This window comes from Canis aureus, chromosome 21 (assembly GCF_053574225.1).
Source record: "Canis aureus isolate CA01 chromosome 21, VMU_Caureus_v.1.0, whole genome shotgun sequence".
Classification (NCBI taxonomy): domain Eukaryota; kingdom Metazoa; phylum Chordata; class Mammalia; order Carnivora; family Canidae; genus Canis; species Canis aureus.
Window position 1 is genome coordinate 33010541 of NC_135631.1, and position 27107 is coordinate 33037647.

Consider the following 27107-nt stretch of genomic DNA (forward strand, 5'->3'; position numbering starts at 1 on the left):
ATCTTCTAAAAAAATCTTGGGTCCTGAATATAATCCATCACTTTCTTTGGTTTGGGGATACAGGAACAGTGATTATTACTATCATCAAATCATGTATTCCCTGTAATAAAGAAAAAGGACCAAGGGGGCTAAGGAATTAACTATTAGGCAAGTGTGTTCTCTCCTTAGAAGGCTTCCCATTGGTAAACTGTGAGGTTTTATAGATGGGAAAAAAGTAGAATCTTCTTCTGCCAAATGCAAGTGAGTGAGTTAAACAATAAGACCAACTGATATTCTGAAAGAAAAAAGTAGAAAGAAACAAAAATTGATGTCACTGGGAAAAATGAGAAAAAAGTTTTATTTTTAGGAACCTGGAACAGAATGACATTATTCTGTTTCTTAGGAATTTAATGACAATGTGTTATGGGTAAAGATGGCTAGTCTTTTAAATTAATTAATTTGCAATAAGTATTTTCTAGATTAGAGATTTTGATTCATCCCTTTTACTGTTTTTGAAAAATAACAGTAGGAGATATGTTGCACATACTTTCTAGATGCTCATCAAATTATTTTTCCTGAAAGCATAGGAACACTTCATATTCTTGCATCTGGGTTGAATCCAGGTCTCTCAGAGGAACTGGGTGAAAATAATATATGTACTTCTTGAGCTATTTCGAGGACTGTCTTTTGGATGCTCTTTAGGGACCATGAATTTAAATTATCAGCATCACAAGATGAAAAAGACTGAATCCCTGGGTACTTACTTGAAGGTAAACTGCCAAAGAGAATCAGTCCCAATACACATCAAACTGTGAGAAAAGAAAGAAATAAATTCTGTGTTGGTACTAAGTTTATAAGATTTCATGTTTTATTTTTAACCAGAGCATACCATAGCAGTGTACCTAATTCACAAATTGGTATTCTGTGAGGGCCACGGCAGAGTAAAGACCTAAAATACTTCATATAGGTTTAGAGATCAGATGATGGGCAACAAGAAAACTGACACTGAAATTTAGAAAAACGTCAGAATGCCTGGGTGGCTCAGCGGTTGAGCATCTGCCTTCGGCTCAGGATGTGATCCTGGGGTCCAGGGATCAAGTCACACATCAGGCTCCCTATGGGGAGCCTGCTTCTTCCTTTGCCTGTGTCTCTGCCTCTGTGTGTGTGTGTGTGTCTCTCATGAATAAATAAGTAAAATCTTGAAAGAAGATTCCAAGCCCTTAGTGATGATATTTTAAAAGGATTGAACAACAGAGAACTAGTAAGATGTCTTAGGTGAATAAAATAAATTGAAGCTAGAATCTGGGGCACCTAGGTGGCTTAGTCAGTGAAAGCATCTGACTTTGGCTCAAGTCTTGATGTCAGGGTACTGGGATCAAGCCCCAGTAGGGCACTGTTCAGCAAAGAATCTGCCTTTGCCTTTCTTCTGCCTCTCCCCTTGCTCATGTTCCTCACTCCCTCTGTCTCTGATAAATAAATAAATAAATAAATAAATAAATAAATAAATAAATAAATAAATAAAATCTTAAAAAATAAAAGTTAAAATCAGTAAGTATATGTAGAACCTTCCCACGTGTTGTTGTCCCAGGTAGGTGGTTATCATGAAGTTAAGAAGCATGTCAGGAAAAAGCAATGAAATAAAGACATTTAAGCACTGCATTTGGAAAGAAATTTGGTTCTGTGATTACTGGCACAGTGGTCCTCCCTTTTCTGTACTTTTGCTTTCTAAGGTTCTATTTACCCAGGGTCAACCTTGATTGGGAAGCAGATGTTCCTCCTTCTAACTTTTTGTCAGAAAATCAGTAGCAGCCCAATGCTCTCACAATGCCTGAGTCATTCACCTCACCTCACCTCATCATGTAGGCATTTTATCATTTCACACCATCACAGGAAGGGTAAGTACAATATGATAGGAGGTTTTGAGAGAGAATGAGAAACACCACATTCACATAACTTTTATTACAGTAGATTTCTGTAGGTTTATTATTGGTTACTGTTGTTTATCTCTTCTGTTCTTAATTTATCAATTAGATTTTATCATAGGTATGTGTGTATAGGAAAAAACATAGTATATTTAGGATCTCATACTATCTGAGGTTTCAGGCATCCGGTGGGGGTCTTCCCGATTGTTCTGTGAAGGAGAGATATCCGCAAAATGACCTCTAAAGACTGAATAAACCATAAGACAGAAGAAAAAAGCTGGTAAGTCCCCCTTGGCAAGAAATGCGTTATTAAAGGGACTTAGAGGCAGACGCATGTCTTAAGTACATGCATCAGCTGAGTAGGTCTCCACAGCCATATCTCCAGTAAGGCCTGCTGTTACAGTCGGAGGGGCTGGGGAGATAGTGCTGGTGGATGACCTGGGGGGACATGTTTGAGAATAGTTGTTGTTATAGTCATATCTCTAGAGCAGATCAAAGGCATGTCCCAATGATGTACTTAAGGGGGTGATTGGACAGAAAGGAAGAATGTATGTGTAGGGCATTGGGGAACTATATTCAAGGAGGCTTCAGGTCGCAGAGTGGTTCATCATGGAGGGTTTGTCCAAGATGGCATTAGTTTGCCTCATGCACTGGCAGATAATAAAGTAGAACAGCTAAACATGTCAAGAGTGAAACAAATCACTAGTCTATTGGTTTGATAGAATTTTATTGGAAAAAAATCACAAATTTGAACTAAAGTTTTTGAATGTTTCTGACTTAACAACAACAAAAAGAATGATAGTAAAACCTTGAACTCCCAAGTTTCTATGAAAATGAGAGACCCCCTTTGGAGGTTTACAGCCCCAGTGAAAGTATTCTCACTAATGCTTACTTCAGATGTAGCCAGGGAGAGTAGAGAACTAAGAGGATTTACCCCAGGGGGTAAATCAAGGGGCCATGGAGAAAAGAGAAAAAACAAATCCTTCTAGGGAAAGGATGCCTGATTTAGGTAACATCCCCATCCCCCCATACTCAAGGTGGTGGACTTTCAAAAAGTCTTTCCATTGGGATTTCAGAATTGTAAGGACACAGCTTCCACTGTATGTCTTCTATTCTTTCTCTTTCTGAACGGAAAATTCTGTTCTTTCTATGCTCCACCACTGGGCATAGTGCGTGGAGGTGGAAGGTGGGGGGAGGCAGCTAAGGAACATTTTCATTCAGTTAATAGGTCACCAATATAAAAGAAATCATAGCTCAACTTTTGGAGAGGACTGCGCCTTGCTAAATATACTGCATGTGGAACTTGATGCAGTCACTGGAAAGGACTTAGCTTTTTCTTCTTTGGCGAGGCAGTGAGTATATTATATGTAATAAAGGACAAGTAAAATTGATAATTAATGGTCAAAAGGGTAGAGTGTGTTAGAAAATGGTTAGATATTCACAAAACCATTTCCTTTTCCTTGGCACACAGGGAGATCATATTCGCAAGACTTCCTTGTAATTAACTTGGGACCACATGAACAGTTCTATCTAATGTGAAGTGGAAGAAAATGATGAAAACCACTTTCCCCTTCATGTTCATATCTCTTCTGGGAATATTATGTAGCTCTCTCTTGCGTTTTGGCTGTGATCTGAAGTCATGCACCCAAGATAGTGGTAGCACAAGATGGAAGCATCCTCAATCTCCAAACCCCACATCTAGGAAAGCAGCAAGAAACATCATTGATAATGCGTGTTACAACACCTACTATTCTGTAAAATAGATCATTGATCCCTTTCCCCCACTGTCACCATTTCCATTCGATCTACACTTTTCTCTCCTTTCTAAAGCATCCTCCACACAGATCAGAGTCACGTCACAGGTGTGATGGTGTTCTCTATAAACATTCCATAAATTTTAGCTATGGTATCATCTTCGAATTATTCATATAGAATGTAAGGTTTCACACCACCTTTTATTGTCCACTGTATCTCAATTTTTTTTCTAGTGTCTTTGAATTGTTCCTTATTTTTATTCCTCTGCTTGGAAATTTCCTGTTCATTTCCCAAGGCTTCTTGTGTGTGATTTTCCAATCATCTTCAAGGGCAAAGATGGAAGTGGGAGTGGCGGGGAGGTGTGCTTGGTTAGTTTTTTCCTCCATTCTCTCATAGCACATGTTACATATTTCTTTATTATAAATATTTGCTTATCTGTATGTGTAATTGTAGGTATTCTAAAAAAAAATCTAACTTAGGGGCACCTGGGCTCAGTCAGTTAAGCATTTGACTCTTGATTTCAGCTTAGGTCATGATTTCAGGGTCATAAGATCAAGCCCCACGTCAGGCTCTGATGTGGGGAACCTGCTTAAGATTCTCTCTCCCTCTCTCTCTGTCCCTCTGCCTTATCTTTCTCTCTCTTTCTCTCCCTCAAATAAATAAATAAGTCTTTTTTTAAGATTTTATTTATTATGAAAAACTCAGAGAGAGAGGCAGAGACACAGGCAGAGGGAGAAGCAGGCTCCATGCAGGGAGCCCGACGTGGGATTCGACCCCAGGACTCCAGGATCACACCCTGAGCCGAAGGCAAGCGCTAAACTGCTGAACCACCCAGGGATCCCCTAAATAAGTCTTTTTTTAAAAATGTCTAATTTATCCTTATATTTGTCATTAGCATAGTTTATACACATATTAACTTCATTTTGTGTAATAAATATAATAAAAAGAATCAAGAAATGTTATTTGTATAGGTCAGTTCATGAAGTCATTCAATTGACACAAGTAGATTTTAGTTGAAAAAATGTACTTAGGAAATTTCTTTTATATTTTTTATTATTTCTTCATTCATTATTGCTGCTCTTCACACCTAAAAACCTATTTAGCATAAAGCTTCTGTGTGGTATTTTATTATGTTCTTATACTTTATTCATAGTAGTTTTATTAGCCATGTTTATCACAGTCTAAAAAGTCTTCAGTATGAAAGAGAAAAATAGATGTATCATCCTTCCCCCTACATAAAACTGAACTGTGTTTTAATGTAGCCTTAACTGTTAGTATAAAGCTAAACTGGTAGTCCAAGCTACATTCAAAATCAAATTACATCAATAATTTTACAGAAGACAGTGCACTTGCAATTATAAGTCCATGTCCATTTCTGTCTTATTCTTACTGAAAATTAACAAACTGAATTCTGATTAGATTTTTAAATGTTCTGGATTAAACTAAAAAAATTGATTTCTGTCTCCCTGTCATTAATGCATTGAGATCAAATCATTCATAAATCCCTGCTTTGCCAGAAAGTGATGTCTCTTAGACCCTATCAAGAAAGAAATTTAAAACAAGCTCACTTTCTAGCTTAGAACTGGATTTTATAATGAGGTGTCATTCTGCAGAAACAAATTCTTTTATGCTAATACTGTATTTATTTCCTTGGCAATGTCAAAGAGACTTGCCTTGAACATTTTGTAATATGACTTAGTATTCATAGCAGTGACAGCTGAAGTCATAGTTTTCCTTCACATTTCTTCTGATTTATTTAATTTCCAAGATATTTTGCCACCAAACACATGTGAAGGTCTCCTAAAAGTCAACAAAACTGTGAACCTACAATATAAGGCAGTATGCTAAAACAAACAGCTATAATGCAGCACAATTCATAAACAAACAACCATTCTGTAATTGAAAGTATCTTTGTTTTCATATATATCATTTAATCTTTATTAAAACCATACAAGGTAGATGGAATCATTATTACACCTCCTTCTCTTTTAGCTGATCCATTTCTATTTGAGTTCAATATAGGAGTGAGTGCTTTTCCATTGTCTTGGCTCAGAAAAAAATAAACTGATTTAAAAAACTTGAGTGGGGATGTTGAAGATAGGCTTCTCTTTTCATACATTCGGAGCTCTAGGATCCACTTTCTCATTCTCTGGGGCTTATGACCATCTGGAAATGAAAGAATGACTGTCTACATGAGGGTAAGTCTAGTGAGGACTGAGCAAAATCTTAGGAAATTTAACCGGAATCATGTATGCTGGATAGTTTCCAGGAAACATACTGGCTCCTGGTGATGGGAAGCACTCTCTCAACACCCGTGGAAAGAGCAGTGGTGTGAGCCCCCGCATGAGCGACTCACTGGTTGGCTACTACAGCCCTCCCTAGACTCGTTGGTGCCAGCCGCGGACATGTCCTCTCAAGTGATTGCTCTGATGATTATTCTGTTCCAGTGTACCTGGTCCTTTGCATCATCCTAGAGTGCACCAGCCACTCCCTATGACCCAGTCCTTGCCCTTATCTCTCTAATTCAGGTTTGCATCTCTTATTCCCAATCCCACTTCCTTAATGCTGGGATTCACTGTCTCAAATATGTAGGCTGTATTAACCTTTCTTTACGTGGTATCTCTGCCTCACACCTCTCCTACTCCACGACTCCACGTTGCACACTTCCTGAAACACAGACCTGATGTTATTTCCTCAAGGACCAGGCTTCTTAGCATTAAATTCTCCTGTCTGGTAGTCCCCTTTTCTCGTCACCTTATGCTTCCCAATATGGTGTAACACACAAGAAACTTTTCAAGTATTCTCTCCATTCAAAATGTGACTCTAAACCATTATATCTTGGCTCATGTTCTCACTGCTGGGAATGACCTTTTCAAATATCTTCAAATATCTTCACATCTACAAATTCCCATACTCCTTCAACAGGAAGAGTTAATGATGTATCTTTCCTCAACAAACTTGTGTCTTTCAAGTGTACTCATTCTACCACTATCAAATGCATTGAAAAATGTTTATGAATATATCTGCCCCATTAGTTGCTGAAGTTCTTAAAATCAAAGCAAGCAAAACCATGAGCTCCCCAATGGCCCACTGCAAACAAAATGTGATTTATTTTCCACCTTCAGTGACTGTTTAATATTTACCAAACTTTCCTGCATCTTTCTTCATGATATACTTCCACTTGGAATACCCTGGCTTGTTTACCATATGTTAAATTTCTAATATTCTATTTAAATGTCATTGCTGTTATGAAACAATTAGTGTATGAATGGCACAAACATGATTATTTTCTTTTTTAAGTATATAATTCTACCTTGATTTAGAAAATATTAAGGATTTCTTTTTCTATTCTTCATAGCACTGTACATATCAACAAGAACACAGAATACTATTATAAAAGAGAAGTAAAATGTGGTAGGTAAGAACAGTGGCTCTGGAGGCAGGCCCACCTAAGTATGAATCATAGCTAACCATGTACTAACTTTGAATTTGGGAGATTCATTATCTGGGTTAAGAGTCAGTTTACTGAGAAAGCCGATTTCACATTAGTACTAAATTCAGAGATTGTTTTAGGTATGTTGTGTTTGCTAAATGACACATTTTCTATAAAATGCTTAACAAAATGCCAGAGAATAATCAGCGTTTGACGAATGCCATAAATACTAGATGATTTCCCTCTGCCTGTGTCTCTGCCTCTCTCTCTCTCTCTCTCTCTCTCTGACTCTCATAAATAAATAAAAATTAAAAAAAAAATACTAGATGATTTGTGCCCCTTTCAAGTGGAGATTGGGAAAACCAGGTAAGTCCCATTTCAGTCCTCTGGGAAATCTGGCAGTTCTGAAACAGCCTTTCCAAGAGGGCACAGCTGCATAGAGAAGCAGGACTGCCTGCTACATTTGCAAGGAGCACAGACGTAATAACTGGTTAAAAACCACTGTTCTAGATTTAAGATATCTTGAAGTCAGCACACTATTTTAATTATTTTGCACCTTCATTAGTGAGTATAATTTTTTGTGTAAAGTAAGTGTCTCACAATGTTTTGTAGACCTGAATTGGAAATCTGAAGTTAGATATTATCCCAGTTTGTCATTCAAAACTAGATTATATGCTAATTTTAATAGCCTCCCGCATCCTATTTTTGTCATCATTCGTTTTTGAGAAAGAAACCACTGGAGTAATAAGGAAAGGGTTTCAGTTGGCACTGAAATAATGACATCACTGTGTAAGAATATAATGAACAATGGATGGAATGTGGGCTTTTGAACACGGAGGGCAATATTTGGAGCAGCATATTTGCTCTGCATGGGTGGTAGTATTTAGAAACATTCATGGTAATGTCTGGGTCATTAACCAGGTCAACCAGACTGCTACTTAGAAGCCATGTCTATGAAAATAACTCAACCTAACTATTTCCTCCTGACTGTTCAAAAAGTAATAGTATGCCCTACAATAACATCCTGCAGTCACACCTACAATCATACCTCCTGGCTGTTCAGAAAGTAATAGTATGCCCTCCAATTACACCTAAAGCCTGTCAGTTCAGTAATTGTGCAAAGGAGAACAAAAATTTTCAACACTATTTTTGTTCCAGGCTAACGATAATCTGATCTCCAAGACATGAGTAATTCATTTTAGTAATTCATTTCACTTTAAACTATATTGATATGAAGCTACTTCAACCTCCTAGAAATAAAAGGAGTTTTATTTTCTGGTTCAGGAAAAATTTATGCCACAGGATTCTTAGACTCCTTCATTTTCACAGAAAGGAATGAAAGGAAACTTCACTTGATGGAAAATAATGTCAATTTCACTTTCATTTTAAATAAAAGGGTTCATCTCAAACCTGTGAATTTTTTTTATTTTAAATATCTGCTACAAGTATGCTTTATACGCATCTGTTAATTATTCAGCTTTTTATTTGTCTCAGTTAATTGGTTACTTTGTGGTTAAACTGTTATCTGTATTCAATTGTCAATTTTTTTAAATGCGAAATGAGCTGTAACAGTAGTATTTATATACTTTGATGGGCTTATGAGTTAGTATTTTCACAATAGCTATTAATGTATTTTATATTTGTTTTTTAATATATTGAAAAAATATTTGGTGATTTGGGGTTCCTTATACAGGTAACCAAATAATATATATGGACTACATAACATAATACATATGTTTCATTAAAATATGTGGTATTTTGTGGGCCAAGATCCAAGACATGAACTATATTTTCAATATCACCTCATAAATTTATAAACTAGAACATGTTCTATTACCCAGATGCTCTCCTTTTCAGAAAGTAGAAACCCACTAACAGTATATTTATTTTAATATATATCTTTTAAATATTGATGATGTAACTTCTCTCAAAGTATATCGAAGGTAATTAACTAATGTCATGCACATTTTTGAGACTAAGAAAATCAAGACCATTTTAGAATATTTTTGGAAAAATTCTAAATAAAATTGGGGGAAAACTACTCATCCTCCAAAATGAACTCTAAATGTCAATGATCATGATTGAAATATTTAGATTCAAAATTAAGAAAATAATAGCATCTCTGCCATAGAAATAATGTAGATCAATGAAGTGTTAATTATATACATATTTATTTTTCCATCAATTACCAGATTATTTATATAATACATACATTTTATATTTAAACCATATATGCTCATATACATATATGTTTTGTAAAATAAATATAGCTTTTTTTCCTAAAGAGTAAAGAATGGTATTTTAGTGATATAAACATTAATATTTTAAGAAAAAGGTTGTCTTTTAAAAGTTTGATAAAGGGATCCCTGGGTGGCGCAGCGGTTTGGCGCCTGCCTTTGGCCCAGGGCAAGATCCTGGAGACCCGGGATCGAATCCCACGTCGGGCTCCCGGTGCATGGAGCCTGCTTCTCCCTCTGCCTGTGTCTCTGCCTCTCTCTCTCTCTCTCTCTCTGTGTGTGTGTGTGTGTGACTATCATATATAAATAAAAATTTTAAAAAAGAATAAAAAAATAAAAGTTTGATAAAGTCATGCTAGATTGCCTTGTAGAAATATCACCAATTTAAAATACCTTGAACAGTATATTAGTACCCATTTTTCTGTACTCTCTTTCCAACTAGAATAATATAAGTTTTTAAATTGTTGCTAATCTGATAGGTAAAAAATACCCCAGTGTTTCATCATTACACACCTATTTCATTCCTAGTATCAGTATCATCTTTCATCTATTTGTAGTGTTTTTGTTGTTGTTGTTTTTAGTTTTTCTTTTGTGATATTTTCCTTTTGCTGTAAGTTAAATGTCATACATGTAATGCCTGACATCCTGTCCACCTTTAGGGTAGACTGAGGATACAATAAGAAAAAGAACACAGAGTATACAACTGTAGGGTAGCAAGAATTCCTTCATATACTAGTAGGTAGAACCCAAGGTGCTTACACGTCTCCTTTATTAGGATCATGGTATAATTTTGGCAGTGAACCTGAAACTCACGGTCACTCCTCGCAGGTTGCCACACATAGGTATCATTATGTATAAAACTTCAGACATGCCTCTTGAAGGCACTAGGGAGTCATTAGGGAGCTGTTTCATCCTTTGAGACTTTTTATCTGAATCCCGTTATCAATCAAAGTAAAGAAAATTTCAGCTAAGCTGCCATTCTTTTTTGTATTCATACCCAGACCACTTCTTTGTAGTCTGGCCTTGCCCTCATTGGAGTAGGACTGTGGGAACAGCACTCATCTATTTTCTCTTTCTTTCTTCTTTCTTTCATTCTTTCCTTTTTTCTCTCTTTCTTTTTTTTAAGATTTATTTACTATTTTAGAGAGAAAGAGAGCACATGTGAGCAGGGGGAGGGATGGAGAGAGAGAAAGAGAATCTCAAGCAGACTCCCTGCTGAGCATGAAGCCAGACACAGGGCTCAATCTCAGGACCCTGATATCATGACCTGAACCGAAATCAAGAATCAGATACCCAACTGAGTCACCTAGGCACCCCCAGGACTCCTGTTTTCTATGAGAAATCATCTCTCCTGCCTCCTTCAGTCCTCTTCACTTGCATGAAGGGATCCCACATAAGGGATTCCTGTGACAAAGCATGACCAATGACAGAAATCATGATTGGCCCACAGTGCACACATAGCTCAAATCAGAGCAAATTCAAGCTTATTTTAGCTTTTGTTGAGAGAGCCCTTTTCTTCTTTGGAGAGTAGCTGAAAAAGTAGGATATATCCCTGAAACTGCCCGCAGTCCACTTGCCATCATGGGTAAAGGGCTTATCTAAAAATGGAGCCAACATACTGGAAAACAGAATAGAGAACTGAAGAAAGCATTCAGATGCCATGGCTTAAACAGTTCAATCCAGCTATGCGTAAGTTTCCCAGCTGAATGAACAAATGCATCCCTTTTCTATTCAAGCTGGTTTGTGTTGGGTTTTTGATTATCAATATTGGAAGATTCTTTACTGCTATAATAATTCATGTCTGTCTTTTTTCTTTGGAGTGTACTTTTTTCATAAAAATTCTCTTTACTTTTTTCTTTTAATTCTCTACTTTTAATTGTGTTTATAAAGGCTTCTTTTTTCATGGAGTTTTGATGATTTTATATTTTTTGCATTTTTATGCAACTGAGTCTAACTTTTACGGTTTTTTCCTTAGGTAACGTGTATAAAATCATACTATACCTATTCATTTCACTCACTTTTCTAAAAAAAATCCACTTGTGACATATACTAAATTCCCACTTTATGAGTCTCTTCTCATTGGTGTTTCATTACTTCCTCTGTCTTTGAAAATATTACCTCAGCTGCAGCAGACCACCTCGCACAAGGTTCTGCTCTTCCCACGGCTGCCCCCACCCAGTGACAGACTGACCTGAGGATATGTCAATCAGCCTAACTGTAGGGATATAAGGAACTCACAGTCTTGACCTAACTTGGAACAATTCTTATGTGCTAGCCACAGAGCTCCTCGTGGGACAGCCAGAGCACATTGGTAGATGCACAACCTTTCCCTCCGTCCAGTTCAGCTGCTCTTCCCTCCCTTCTTCCTGCCCAAAGTTATTGATCCCAAAGAAACTCCCTAATAAGGCTTCTCCAGGCTAAACTTCATTTCAGAGTTTTCTATAAAGAGAACCCAACCTGAGACAGTCTTTGAATATCTTTTTATTACTTTGTTGTCATAGTGTATGAAGTAGGAAGAAAAAACAATAGAAATTTCAAATATTTAGGATTCAACATTCACACCATAAAAATTCTAATCAAATTTGAAAATAAAAACATTTTTAAGACAATGAAAAAGAAACAATCCTTAAAGTACTATAGTAGAATAGCTATTTTAACTGTGTCTATTGATTACCTTGATTATATTTTTCATATATATATTATATATTTCATTTTATTACTAAATATAACTTATCCTTGTGTAGTGATTGTATTTTGTGATTAAGTCTGTTATTAATGTGTGATCCTTGAATTATTGTGTGGGCAAATACTTCACTGTAATATTGGTCAAATCTCCCAAATCTGTGACATTGATCACATTATGTATATTGTCAAATGATTGCGCATGGGGAGAGGAATGAGGTGGGTGAGTTGGGAAGACGACAGGGAAGAACCAGTTTTGTTCTGATTTTTTTTTTAATATTTTACTTATTTGACAGAGAGAAAGTGTGCACAAGCAGGGGGAGGGAGAAGCAGAGCAGGCTCCCTACTGAGCAGGGACCCCGATGTGGGACCCGATCCCAGGACCCTGGGATCATGACCTGTGCTGAAGGCCACCCAGGTGTGTTCCTGTTCTGATATTGTTATAAATCCTTTAGCACTACTAACCTTTTAAAATCATTGCATGAAATATTTGGATAAAAATAGAAAAAATTTTTAATGTTCTTAGCATTGATTTACTTACCTCACAGTTCTTCCAAGAAACCACAATTTAAGTCATTTGCTAAAGTTGCATAATTGCAAAGTAAAACAGCTTTGAACCCAAGCAGTCTGATTCTGAAGGGCCCACCATGAGAATCACTGCATAGTACACTTACCCCCACCTCTAAACTAAATAATTGATACAGAAAATAATTGTTATGGAAATTCAGGCATGACATGAATTGGGAAAGATAGCAGAATGGATTAAGGATTTGACCTGTCTTTTAATATTTTGGAATTTGAATTTGAAATAAGGAGAGATGTCAGGAGGAGCAGTGAAAACTCTGTGTGTGTGCATGAGCGTGTGTGTGTGTGTATGTGTATACGTGTGTGTGTGAATTGTATGTCTGCAGACAGCAGAAGAGTGAACAAGGCTATGGAGATGAAAGAATGCAAAATAAACATTCTTCCCTAAATTATTGATTTATTTTAAGATGCTTAATTAATTAAAAACATAATTCTCCCTTGAAAATTCATGAACAAAAACTGTATCAGTATTAATATATCACAAATTTGACATATAACCAAGCAGACATCAAAAGCAAAATTTAATGGGGTGCCTGGGTGGCTCAATAGGTTAAGCATCTGTCTTTGGATCAGATCATAATCCCAGGGTTCTGGTATCAAGCCCTGCGTCATCACCATGCCTGCTTCTCCCTCTCCCTTTGCCCCTCCCCAACCCTCCTGTTTGCACTCTCTCTTTCTCTCTGTCAAATAAATAAATAAAATCTAAAAAAAAAAAAAAAAAAAAATGTACTTGCCTTTTAGAGTTCAAAGCTTTACTGGCCATGGTCCCCTCACTTTCCTCAGACATTTACTCATCCTACCTCTGATTTTCCTTTTTAGGTTATCATAAAGATATTTGGATTAAAGGCTGGAATGTATAAGGGGGCACTGGGGTGGCTCAGTCAGTTGAGCTGCCAACTCTTGATTTTGGCTCAGGGTCCTGGGATCTAGCCCCACATTGGGCCCCACGCTCTCTCACACTCACTCTTTCTCTCACAAATAAATAAATAAATCTTTAATAAAATATAAAGGCTGGCATAAGTACACACATCTATAATTAAATATTCATCGGGAGGACATCTGTTCCCGCATATAATCATTGCTAATCATACTCACTAAGGAAAAGAAAAGGCAGCAGTCAGTACCTGTTCTTTGATGCACATACTCATTCTGCCTTTCTCAAAGGGGGAAAAAAGTAAAAACTTTCCACACAGAACAACTCTGTGTGAATGGAATGTGTCAAGTCAAATGCCAAGAAGTATCTTTGGTATATTCATGAATTATTGATCTAACTTTTTGTTTATGCTCTCCTTAGTCAACAAAAATTTTTGAATATACTCCTTTTCAACCTTGTGTGATCATGTGCCCACTGCAAGGCATAACCTGTTTATCCCCCTATTCAATGAATCTCCATTGCTTAGCAAAAATAGCTATCACAAGTCAGTGCTTAGTAAATATTTACTGAACTAATTCATAAATGATCATTGGATGTAACACTGAGAAATTTTTCCATGTCTATTTCCCATTACATATTTGCTGAAAGTATATTTTTTGTTCAGTTGAATATGAATATGAATATAAACTTGGTCTCATTTACAAATGTTCAGATTAATGTAGACACTACAAATATGCTCTTCTACTTTGTATTCTTTCAACTTCCATAAAATAATTTTCATTTATTCTTTTTTATAGTGATTGGCATGATTTTTTGGGAATTTGCCAACCAAAATTAAAGTGGCTATTTTTTTTTCAAATTTATCAGTGGCTTCTGTTAAAACACCATTCTTCACAAAATATATGAAAGGATTTCAATGTCAAGAACGCCAAGATAAAATAATATACAGTATGGGAAAAATGCCAGTTGGATATAAATGTATGGAGGATAAAAACTTGTGAGATGGATTTTAAAAAGAGCTTTTTGTTTATAAAATTCTGAAGTACAAGAAAATTTAACAGAAAAGTTTTGCAGAATACTTCTAATTTGGTAATATTGCCTGATAAAAATGTCATTATAGAAGATCAGAAATTCACCTTCTATGATTTCCATTTGGTTTCTAAAATAGCCAATATTATACATATATTTTCATATGTATGTGTGTATATATAGTATATATAGTAATATAGTCAAATGTTATATTTATTTATTTTTTCAAACCCATTTAATTCTATTAATTTTATATTTTTCCATTAAAATTTTTTTTTTTTTTTTTTTTTGGAGAAAGAGCATGCACATGACTGGGGGTAGGGGAAGAGGCAGAGGAAGAGAGAGAATTTTTTTTTTCAAGATTTATTTTTTTATTTCAGAGAGTGAGAGAAAGAGAGAGATAGCACACATGTCCCCATGAAGATGAACCAAGAGAGTGGCAGAGAGAGAAAGGGGAGAAGCAGACTCCCTGCTGAGCACAGGGCCCAGTGCAGAGATCCACTTCATGATTCTGAGATCATGATGTGAGCCAGAATCAAGAGTTGGTCGCTTAACTGACTGGAGCCACATAGGCACCTCCATTATCTATAAAATATTAACTGTTGTTTCTCACTTATGAGTACTGTTATTATAACCACAGTATTTTCTGTAAAATATTTAATGACAAAAACATTTGAAAATATGATTAAACATTTTTAAAATGAGGAGCACTGAAGTCTATCACCTTAAAAATTCCACAGCACATTAAGGGTTCAGAACTTAATTCATCTAGGAATATACATAGTATTTCTTTTTTTTTTTTTTTAAGATTTTATTTATTTATTCATGAGAGACACACAGAGAGAGAAGCAGAGACACAGGCAGAGGGAGAAGCAGGCTCCACGCAGAGAGCCTGACGCAGGACTCAATCCTGGGTCTCCAGGATCAGGCCCTGGGCTGAAGGCGGTGCTAAACCGCTGAGCCACCCGGGCTACCCTGTATAGTATTTCTAAGAAGGTTGTTGAAATCCGTTACCACTAGGATATGGAAGGCACTTACAGGAAAAACAGTGAGCTTTGAAAGCATGTAAGGAACATTGGACAATTTCCTATCTCTTAACTGTCATCCTTTGAGCAAGAAAATGGTAAATAATAAAATTTACCACAGCGGTCTGTGATTAAGGCTAAACCACCTAACACATGTACCTGGGCATATTAGTCCTTTAAAATGGTTGGTTTATTTGCTTTTTATTTTTCCCCTCATTTTAACCAAGAAAGCTTGATAATATATTTGTAATTAAGAGTGTAATCTCTGCATTAGAATCTTTGGATGTAAATATAGCTCTATCATTTAACTTATATACTAACTGGGGAAAGATATTAAATCTTTCTTTGCTTTATCTGTAAATTGGGGCTAGTGTTACAGGTATTTACTCCATAGGGTTTTCCTGATCGTTAAAGATGTTAATACATTGAGTAATACCTGGTCCATAATAAGGATCCCAAATTTTTAGATATTCTTAATACCTACAAATGGAGGTTGATTTCCCATGAACATTTACCAATGTTAATATTTTCCCATACATGTAGTAGGTTGAAGAGGGTCCCCTGAAAATTCATGTCTACTCAGAACCTCAGAATGTGATCTTATTTGGAAATAGGGTCTTTGCTAATGTAATTAAGGTAAGGATCAAGAATGATTTAGATTTGGGTACCCCCTAACTCCAATGAAAATGTCCTTGTAAGAGACAAAAAAGAAACACAGAAAAGGTGATATGAACTCAGGGCCTGGAGTGACACAACTACAAGTCACCAGAAGCTAGAAGAGAGGCAGGGAATGGTTTCTTCACATCAATGATATGGAGCTTGAGGCATACAAACACGAGAAGATCAGGTCTTTGGCATCTCTTCATCCTTGGTATAAACCCTATGCAATAACAGGAGACTTACTAGCATAAAGAATCGTTTTCAAAGCAATAATTATCCCTCTGGGAATATTTAGGTCTCCATTTATGGAGCATTATAAATATTGCTGCTGACTGCACTGGGTCAAGATGACGACTCTATATAGGAGATTAACCCTCCTAATCTGGAAATATACCTACTGGGAAAGGTTTGAATGAATTTAATCTAAAATTTATTGATTTTTTTGCTATAATGTAAAATTTTAACAAGACATTTTCTCAGAGCCATGTGATAAGCATCAAATAAGAAAACCAATATGTTGACTCTGTGCAATATTATTTTGTGTTTGAGACTAATACATAAAAGGTATTTTTATGTTTCTTAGAGGTAGAAATATCTTCACTTAAATCAACATCCAGGAACAGTCTGAGTGTCCCACCTATAAATTAAACTCTAAAAGTGATTTTGGACACAAAATCTGAATAATATGCAATCTATTGTTACCTTAAGTATTTTGCTACTTGAAAGTTGAGGAATTCACAAATGCTTTTACAATTACATTTTTAACACCCATAATCTAAATACTCCATCAGACTTTGCAAGGAAAAAAATGTTTGAAACTCTATCCTAAAGTAGGCGGAATTAATTGCCTAGATATCTAAGTGCTTAGTACATTTAATGGGAAATTAGTGTTGTAGAATTGGGGCATGTTAAAGTTATATCAATTAGTTTTCATCCCAATTATAGCATGGCTAGGGAAAGAAATTAAAAAATAATTTGATAATAGTTGTATCTTAATTAAAGGAATTTTGATTTATTTTAGAGTACATTTGGTGTCTTTGTCTATGTTATATCTGATCATAGGTTACATTTGGTAGCTTATTTGACAGATCAACAAATTGCTTGCACTCTGTAATATTCTTCAATAACAATATGAATACAAAATACTTCAAATTATAGTGCTAACAACTGTTATCAGTAACTGGCATGAGACTCTTAATTATTACCATTTTATTTCAGAACATTTATTTATATACAAATCAGTCCTAAATATAGGTGATTAACAGTGAAATGAACCCTGTAAGAAATTGCCTTTTGCTAATTAAACAAAACAGACTATGTCATAAATACATAAAATATACCCTATCAAAACTTTAAAGGAAATAAAAAATAGTTTAAATAAATAGTGATGTCTTTATCATCTAATTCTAGATTGAATTGTTTGCATGCACGAACCATCACAACTTAGAAAGTTCCAATTACACAGATAAATTAGAAATCCTGGGTCATTTACCAATGGAGCAAAACTCAGTAAGAGGTTCTATTGAACAGTTCAGTGGATAAGATTTAAATGGTCTCGGATGGTTCTAATGACACACACACAAACAGACTTTGTGAAAGAAATACAAAACCTCCTCGAAAAGCTATTACATTCTCCTTGCAAGAGTGGAAAACCACAGCTCTAAGACACTACTTTGAATATCATTAATAAGTTGTGAATCCAGGCTAATGAACTCACCAAAGGGCTGGGGTTTAAGCCTGACCTGTTTGACATTAATTTGTATCATTGACTCTGACCAAGAACAATCCTTCAGTTATAAGTCCATATGTCGAGCTTAACTACAGTAGCTTGTTGAATTGGAAGTGGAATTTTGCCGTAACGGCTATAAATAATTAACTGGTCCATAGTTCAAGATTTGTAAATTATAGACAATAAAATATGTATATTAATGCCTGTTTCTGAAACAGTTGTATATGATTTTAAATTTGTTCTTCTATTTTCTTTTTTTGCTTCTTCTTCTATTTTCTATAATCTCATACTTAATACATTTTAGTATGACGTAGCAAGGAAAAAGAACCATGCATGCACATTATCAGAGAGGTACATTTCTTTGTATTAAATATGATAACTTAATAGTTAATATTTCCCCAAGTTAGTTGCTTTAGCTTTTTAAGATATAGCACATTTTAATCTCCTGTTCTAAAAATTAGCTAAAATTCTTAAAATTGAATGATATTTATGTGATCTTTCAATCAACATAGTGTAGAGAAATGGAAACTAATGGTATCTAATAGTCTGCTAGAGAGAATTAATGTCCTAAAATATTTTAGGTAAGTGCTTTATTGTGTTTACAACATGGCATATGAAATCTCAAAATGAATACAAGATGTTGAAACACATGATGGCTGGACACTTAGCAAACAAGCAAATAATAAATAAACCAATATTCTCACTTACATGATAAAACACCTGGCTTAGAGACCTGAGGTCTCTCATCTGAACCAACACAGCTCCAGGGCTTTAGTTTATGCCTCCACTTACAGGGCTACTCTCAGGAAAGAGGCTCAGGAGTCCTTCCTATTTCCTAGATCTAGTGTCTTTCTTACTTTTCCTCACTTTAACCCACACCTTTTCTGATTTCCAGCACAAACTGGGTCCTTGACCTTGTCCAGAAAGGCAATCTTGAGTCAACTCCTTCCATTGTCCATAATAATAACTATTTCAGGTCAGCCCCGGTGGCTCAGCGGTTTAGCACTGCCTTCACCCAAGGCTGATCCTAGAGACTCGGGATCGAGTCCCACGTCGGGATCCCTGCATGGAGCCTGCTTCTCCCTCTGCCTGTCTCTCTCTCTCTCTAATAAATAAATAAAATCTTAAAAAAATAATAACTATTTCAAACCTTCATAGTTTGAATAAACATTCAAAAAGTTTTTGTGAAATAAAGTTTTAAAGTCTCATGTAGAAATAAAGTACTTTTAAGAAACTTAGCTTTTAGTTAAGGAGGAAGGTATAAAAAGGAAATTATAAATTTCAAAATATTTATTAAAAAATGACCAAGAAAAGACTATATCCCAAATGTGAAACATAACTAAATAGAGTAAAATTTATAATTTACAAAATTATGTCAGAAAACAGAAAATCCACAATAAACAAAACCTCTTAGGCATCCAATCGGCAAGCTAATGTAAATAATTTTACAGATGAGTTTTACCAAACACTTAATGGAAAGATAGTCTCTAACATTCCAACACTATAAAAAAAGAATTTTAAAAAAGATTTTAAAATTTTCATTTGTAAATATAAGTATAGAAATCCTAAATATTGGGCAGCCTGGGTGGCTCAGTGGTTTAGCACCACCTTCAGCCCAGGGCGTGGTCCTGGGGACCCGGGATCGAGTCCCAAGTTCCCGCTCCCTGCATGGAGCTTGCTTCTCCCTCTGCCTGCGTCTCTGCCTCTCTCTCTCTCTCTCTCTCTCTCTCTCTCTGTGTCTCTCATAAATAAATGGATAAAATCTTGAAAAGAAAGAAAGAAAGAAAGAAAGAAAGAAAGAAAGAAAGAAAGAAAGAAAGAAAGAAATCCTAAATAAAACATTTAGTAACTGAATCCAATAGTATGCTAAAACAATGCATTATTTCCAAGTGGGGTTTTTCCCATAAGTAAAAATATTTTTTGACATTATTTTTAAAGTGTTGATGTAATCTATCACATTAATTGACTGAGGAGAAAAGAACAGCTGACAAACTTCAACACCCATTTATGTTTAAAAACATATTAGGAGAATGGGAATATAACGCAACTGCCTTAACTTTTAGAAAATGTTACATCAAATGAAGAAACTTTAGAGCCATTCATTGAGGAACTGAACAACTGCATTAATACTTAGCATGATATTAGAATTTCCCATTTATAAGACGAGAACAATAGGTTATTATTGTATATTTATATACACAGAAATACCTTCCCATAAATAATTAATAAACATATCCAGAAATGATGACCAATACCAGAACAACTTACAAAAATTCCTTACTTCTATATTAGCAACAACATACGGGAGATTATGACAATAGCAAAGATACATTCACAGCAGCAATGCAGCACTTTTAGGTGTTTAGGAATCAACTTATCAAGGCAGAAAATCATTTCACCTTACACATTAAAGAATGTCAAACTTTTTAGAGAAGTGATAATACAAGTGTTAGCAAAGATTTTTGGAGGACACTTGGAAGTATTTAGCAAGATTACATGTGGATACCCAGTGATCCGGGGCTCCTGCACGTTCAGTATATATGCCTCTGTCAGTTATAGACTAGGTTATCCTCTGCTAATAAACACTCTCAAAATCTGAGTTTCTTAAACCGACATGGATTTATTCTTATGCCTACTGTGGATCTTGTGGAGGGTTTTCTCAGTATTGTCTTCATGTCCAGAAACAGACTGACAGAGAAATACCATCTGTAATATTGCCAGTCAACACGGTAGATGGAAAGAGTGTTTGGGGGAGAATATTACATCAACATTTCAATGGTTGGACCAGAATTGCCAGGTGTCACCTCTGTCACATTGTCCCACACTATCATTTGCCCAAAAGGCAGAGGCCAGAAATACTTTGTGAGCAATATTAATGGTAACCATGGTTTGCCCTTCAGGTCATTTGGCTCACTCTCCCTTCGACGAGCAAACTGCCCTCAGTCCAGAATCTCATACGGTTATGGGCAGCAAGCTCAGAGTCTGGGATATCTGGGGTGCTATGTGATAGTCTCTATATCAGGTGCAGGTGTATCTCTTCTTCAGAGACATAAAAGACCACACTTTTCCCTCCCACACTGCCAATAGCCCTCATGGAACAGAGACGGCCACACCAAGTGCTCTTCTTCACAAAAGCAGAGGGATGGAATATGCAGAGCAGCCGTTAGAGATACTGCAATTCTGAAATATACATGGTGAACACATTAAAAGCTAACGGGCTCTTCTCAAAATGATAGGAAAATTCTCACATGGTTTCACACGGGCACCTAACAATAGGCGATTACAGCATTCTTTATGGTCGTCAGAGTTGGAAGTACCAAGAATAAATCAGGGAGAGATGGGAAAGTAAATACAATAAATACATGCTGTGGAATACAACACTATAATAAAAATAAGAAATGAAGTACTCAACAGCGTCACAAATGTATCTCAAAAGCGGTGGTAGAGTATTGAGTGAATAAAATAGAAAATCATTTAACGTAAGTTTAAAGAAACATAAAAATCATTAAATATTTTCCAATAGTTTGCTAATTGTTAAGGACATATAGCAAAGGTATCAAAGAAAATGTCTGTATAGGAGGTAGAATAAGAATGGGGATCAAAAAAAAAAAAAAAAGAATGGGGATCTGGGAGAAAGGGAAAAGTAAAAGGAGATAAAGTAGAATTAGAACAGCCTTGTAGTGATTACTAAAGACAAGTGAACTGCAGTGCTGGTTTACCTCTACTTGTGGCTTCAAAAGATGATAATAAGAAAAAATTCACCAGGAACACGTGAGCAATATATTGGTCAATAATAGAGGATTGCAATTAACACACGGCAAAGACCACATGTTTTAAATCAATATTATGAATTACATATACCAATTAGTTATGGTAACACCCTGGGATGAAATGTTCTGTGGTGAATTTCCCTTATATCTTTGTGAAAACTTGATGCAAGAGTAGAGACATTTTTGTCAAACAGTCTTCACTGTACTTTCATATTCAGTATTGGATGATTGGTGTTCTGAATTCCCTCCCTGAAAGTGAGTCCTATAATTCAGCCCACTAATTGCTTTAGGAGTGCAGCCTATATTGGGTTGTTTTTGTCAGGTTTTAGGGTTTGTTTTGTTTTCCTCAAAAAAGCAAGCTGACTTCTATGACTTGGCCAGACTGCTAGATGGTTGTAGAAAATAGATTTGCTTCTCTGAATATAAGCCTAACCTCATTGACCAGGCCAAGTCCCATGATACTAGAGGCATTTAAAGAAGGTAGAATTTAATTATACACTGGAGAACTTGGTTTCAGTGCTGTGGTCATAAGTGTCTGCTGGAAAAATCTGAGAATGTAATATGAGAGTAGAGAGCACACAAAGGTGGGGCGAGTATATGCCTGATTATTTATATTTACAACTTGTCTCTTCCTCCCTCCCTCTCCCACTTGGCTCTTCTTTCATTTGCATTTCAGTGATAATAGCCTGTAGAAGCCAATATCTGTGTAAGTATCACTAGGATTTTACTTTTAGATAAAGTTGAGCTCCTTAAAGGTTACAAAAAAGTTTACAAAAAAAAAAAAAGTCACTAAAAATTAATACTGACTTTTTAAAGCAAAATATTTACCTCAGCAGACCACTTTCTTATTATACCTCAATTTAAAAAAAAATCCACAAACAGACTGATACTGAAAATCTCCAAGGTACAGTGCTAAGAGAAAAAAAAAAATCAGTGTCTTAAACAATATGCATAGTGCATTTTGTGTATAAAAGAATAAATAAATAAGAATATATATTTGTGGTTCTTCATGTATGCTTGAAGAAACTCAGGAAGGCCTAAGAAGACTTAAGAATTTTACACAGGAAATGAATTAAGAGCACTTAAGGACGGGAGTGGGGTGGGGGTGGATAATGTCTAGATAGGGACTGGGATGAAGGGAAGACTTTTCACTGTACATCTTTTTACAGCCTTTTTTTAAAATCCTGGAAATATATTACCTGGTCACAGTTGTTTTTCATTTGTTGTAAACTATTATTCAAAAAGTTCACATTTTCAAAGGCAAACATTTTACCAGATAATGTGATTATGGAAAGATCATCCTTAAAGAGAATATACACTTACACAGGGAACTTGTCATAAGCTTAGCATTTTGATCTGTTTTCTTCTCCCCCAAATTCCCTGGTAAAAAACTCATTTTATTCCCTCATGATGAATGCACTGCCTGTAACTTTACTGTAAGATTGATTTTCCATGTGACATTAATTTCTAAACTTTTAGGGTCAGTAGGAAAACCAAAACACAGATCTGAATTATAAACTCCAAGTTGTTCTCTAAGCAGCAAAAACAAGGTGTGTCCCTCTCTAAAAACAGAAAGGCAGAGTTTACTTTTAAAAAAATGACTCGTTCTTTTCTGTTGTTTTTGTCCTTTTGAGTAATTTGGATGGCTCACCAAATGAGATCACAGCTGGACTTACCACACAGTCTTGTCAATTTACTATACTGGGACTGTGAATCAAAAAATAAGTGGGGAACTCCCTCCCTGACTCACACACACACACCATGCCATGATGATACTGATCCATGCACACTTCCCTTGAATTGCAAAAGAAGGTACCAGTTATTTTTCATGGAACTAAATAAAATGTATACAGTTATTGCTATAATGGAACATAAACATCTATTTATGTTGCTTTAATATGGAGATCCCACAAGAATGAGGTTACGTATCTGACAGTGATTACATGGGATTGTGATACAAAACCAATTAAAGAAAACAAGGCAAAACAAAGATGGAAAAAAATTTGCTGAAATCAATGAAATTTCAAGTTGAAAACATTACTAATAGAAAGTAAATTGGTGAAATAAAATAACTCATCTGTGTCTATATACCAAGCACTTAATAAAAGAAGTAGAATTCATTCTTTTTTAACTAAAATACCAAATGTAATTATTAACAATAAAGTGTGTACTAAAACTTTGCTCTTTAATTACAAAGGCGAAGATTGAACTATGCTTAAGTTTTTGCAAAAATAGAATAATCTTTAGACAAGTTACCATTAACTGATGTCATTATAACAGTTTATTTGGTTTTTTTAAATATTTTATTTATTTATTCATGAGACACACACACACAGAGAGGCAGAGACACAGGCAGAGGGAGAAGCAGGCTCCATGCAGGGAGCCTGATGTGATCCCGGGACCCCAGGACCACACCCTGGACCGAAGGCAGGCGCTAAACCACTGAGCCACCCAGGGATCCCCAGTTTATTTGTTTTTAAGAGGCATCAACAGGAAGAAGAAACTATTAATTCTACCAAAGCTAACATTTATTTCAGTCAAAAACACACAGACCTGGATTTAGTTCTAAGCCTCTTTTATGAACAGACTATCAAGCACCTGCTAGTCATTTTTACTGGGAAAAATCAGATTTTTTTTTTTCTGGAAACACACACAATGAAGAAAATTATTCCTAAAGAAAGATTATTTCATAGGTTTGAAAATAATAATACATAATAAATGTTCTTTGCTCACTGTTGTCATTCCTCAATCCATTTCTTTTTCCTTTCTCTGTTCAAACTATGGTGCTTAAACATGAAATAACTGAGAAGACTCTCATACCTGCTTTTTACTGTGATCCAGCAAACCTCAGTCTTGTCTGTGGCAACAGTGAACCCTGATAAAAATGACCTGTTCCCCAAACTCTCTTATATCTAGCAGTTGTTATCTGTCAAATACGGCTGGATCCAATACCAAACACAGTGTTTCCGTGCTCTTCCACGAAGCCCATACTCTTATCACTGCATATTTTCAGTATTAAACTTGCCAATTGATTTCATTAGACCAGATTTTTTAATTTCATGGAACACTATTGTTCTCTTTAACAAATGAAGCAATAAAAAATCCTAATATCAAATTTATTCTTAGTATCATTTCATAAGTGACCTGAAAAGTATTTTAACACCAAAAAGGTAGGGATGATAATATTAAAGAAAAAAGGATTTGGCTTTATTTTTTTCAAGTTTTTATTTATTTGGTTTTTTTTTTTTTAAGATTTTATTTTTAAGTAGTCTCTATACCCAACGTGGGGCTCTATCTAACTTACAACCTCAGAATCGAGTCACATGTTCTACCGGCAGAACCAGCCAGGTGCCCCAAGAAGTTGGCCTTATAAACACTTGCAACATTGTCTTCCCAGACTGCTTAAGACTTGTTCATAAATAAGCATGCACCCACCCACATATCATTTTTTGGGAATCATTGGACTGAACTATACATTTCTCTTTTTTCAAGATTTTTTTTTTTTTTTTAATTCATGAGAGACACAGAGAGAGGGGCCGAGACAGGAAGAGGGACAAGCAGGCTCCCTGTGGAGAGCCCGGTGTGGGACTCGATCCCAGGACCCCAGGACCACACTGTGAGCGGAAGGCAGGCGCCAAACTGCCAAGCCACCCAGGGATCCCCCATTTCTTTAGGAAAATCCACCATATTATTCTCCCAAGCACAGCACCTGACATGTGCTGAAGATATATTTGCTAAACGATTGAATAATCTGAACAAATTTTCATACCCGAAGAGAAAAATCATAGAAAGAAAGAAAAAAATGTTCTATCTTTTCCTTTACCGTCATCATGTGAAAATAATTTAAAGTGTTCTATGGTGGTTAGTGGAAAAATGAAAACAACTCATCCCTTGGAGTTTTGGCAAAATCTTGTTACTCTGAGAAGGAAAGCCTGTCTTCTCCTGGTAAACTAGTCCCGCATCCAGCTACTTTCAGAGGCAGAGACTTTGGAGCAAAATCCAGTTTCCCATCCACCACCTTCCACACAGAGCCTCCCACTGTGGGCTTGAGTTTTCTCTTCTCTGAAAGACTGAAATTGTACCAGATGATATTACAGTCTTTTCACTCTGGCCTGCTAAGATTATATATATACATACACATATGTATACATACACATTATATTATAATATATATATACACACATACATAATGTTATAAACAAATAAATAATATTATATATGTATATATGTAATAAATGTAACAGTACTTTTAGGCTTTTAGTCCTTTTAGGCTGTGGCTTAAGGGTCCTCACTTCTTCAGCCTCAGGGCAGCTGGGGATCACCATCTCTGTGTGATGGAAAATCATTGAAAATTATAGCCAAATATATACTTCCATAGTGCTCGGCGATCTGAATAACTTCATTTCCTCTGCTTTTTCTCCTGCTCCCTTAACTGTAGAGCTTAAGTTGAATAAAAGGACTTTAAGTTATGAGTAATACACTGGAAGGTGGGGAAGGAAGGAAGGTGATTCTTGTATTTGACATGTGCTAGTGCTCTGCTCAGGGGTAATATAGATCCTAGAGATTATCAGTAGGCACTTTCAAAATTGGTCCCATACCAGTTTTGGTCCCATAGGAGAGACTGCTGATAATGTGTTATTAAAAGGAATTTTTACTATTTAGTTCTGTGCTCTACTAAACTGCAGAGTAGTTCACTCATATACAGGCACGTGTGTATTTCCATCATTTATGTTGAAAGATTCAAAAATGCTACATGAGGACGGCTGCGATGTTCTATAATTATGCTTCAGAAAAATAGTTTAATGTTCTAAAAACACGAGGGAGTAATATCTATGGAAGTCTTGAACAATATAAAAAGGGGGAGAAAACAGTTCAAGAACAAAGACCATCTTACTGTTTCTTCGGGATATTGCCTCCTTTTAGCACAGGAATTGTAGACTCCTTGTTTATTTGCTTATTCTCAAGCTTTTGGACAAAGGCCCTCAGAGCTTAACATAAGATCTCGAAGTCTAAAGATAATTAGTCCAACTAAAACTCCTTTAGGAATGTCGGCGACATCAGGGAGCGAGAGCAAAACCAGTGTGGGTGAAGAGATGCCTCGCAGATGAAGAGCTCGGGGCTTTGTGGGGCCCCCAAACTATACCTAGTAATGGATCCAAAATAGATGGCATATTCGTCAGGCGACTGTTTCCCTGGGCGGTCTTGCTGGCTGGTGGCGTGTCTTGCTCCCGCTCATTTCCCTAAACACGGTCACTGAGGGTGTCTTTTCCCCAAGGCTCCGTCCCAGATCACAGGGCAGTGCCTGGTCAAGGGGACGGGCCCCCTTGCGGGACGAGGCCGGGCCCTGCAGGAGGGCTCGACTTCCCCGGCACGCTGCCCTCTCCCGGGTAGATCAGCACCGGCAGCGGCGAAGGAATTCTACGGCCG

The 27107-nt window shown here is 36.1% G+C and overlaps 2 long non-coding RNA genes across 3 annotated transcripts in view; one reads left to right on the top strand and one right to left on the bottom strand.

The window, feature by feature from the left end:
• Positions 1-4005, top strand: part of LOC144292885 (uncharacterized) — a 31927-nt gene extending 27922 nt beyond the window's left edge. The window contains exons 3-4 of the long non-coding RNA XR_013360268.1: positions 2076-2181; positions 3373-4005. This is a non-coding gene — a long non-coding RNA (uncharacterized LOC144292885). The remainder of the gene's footprint in view (positions 1-2075; positions 2182-3372) is intronic.
• LOC144292886 (uncharacterized) lies at positions 305-27107 on the bottom strand. 2 transcript variants are annotated; one of them, XR_013360270.1, is made up of 3 exons: positions 26824-27107; positions 25928-26007; positions 305-788 (listed from the first exon to the last, which is right to left on the bottom strand). It is a non-coding gene; the product is annotated as an uncharacterized LOC144292886 (long non-coding RNA). The 2 variants fall into 2 exon arrangements; XR_013360269.1 differs by lacking the exon at positions 305-788 and adding an exon at positions 5343-5822.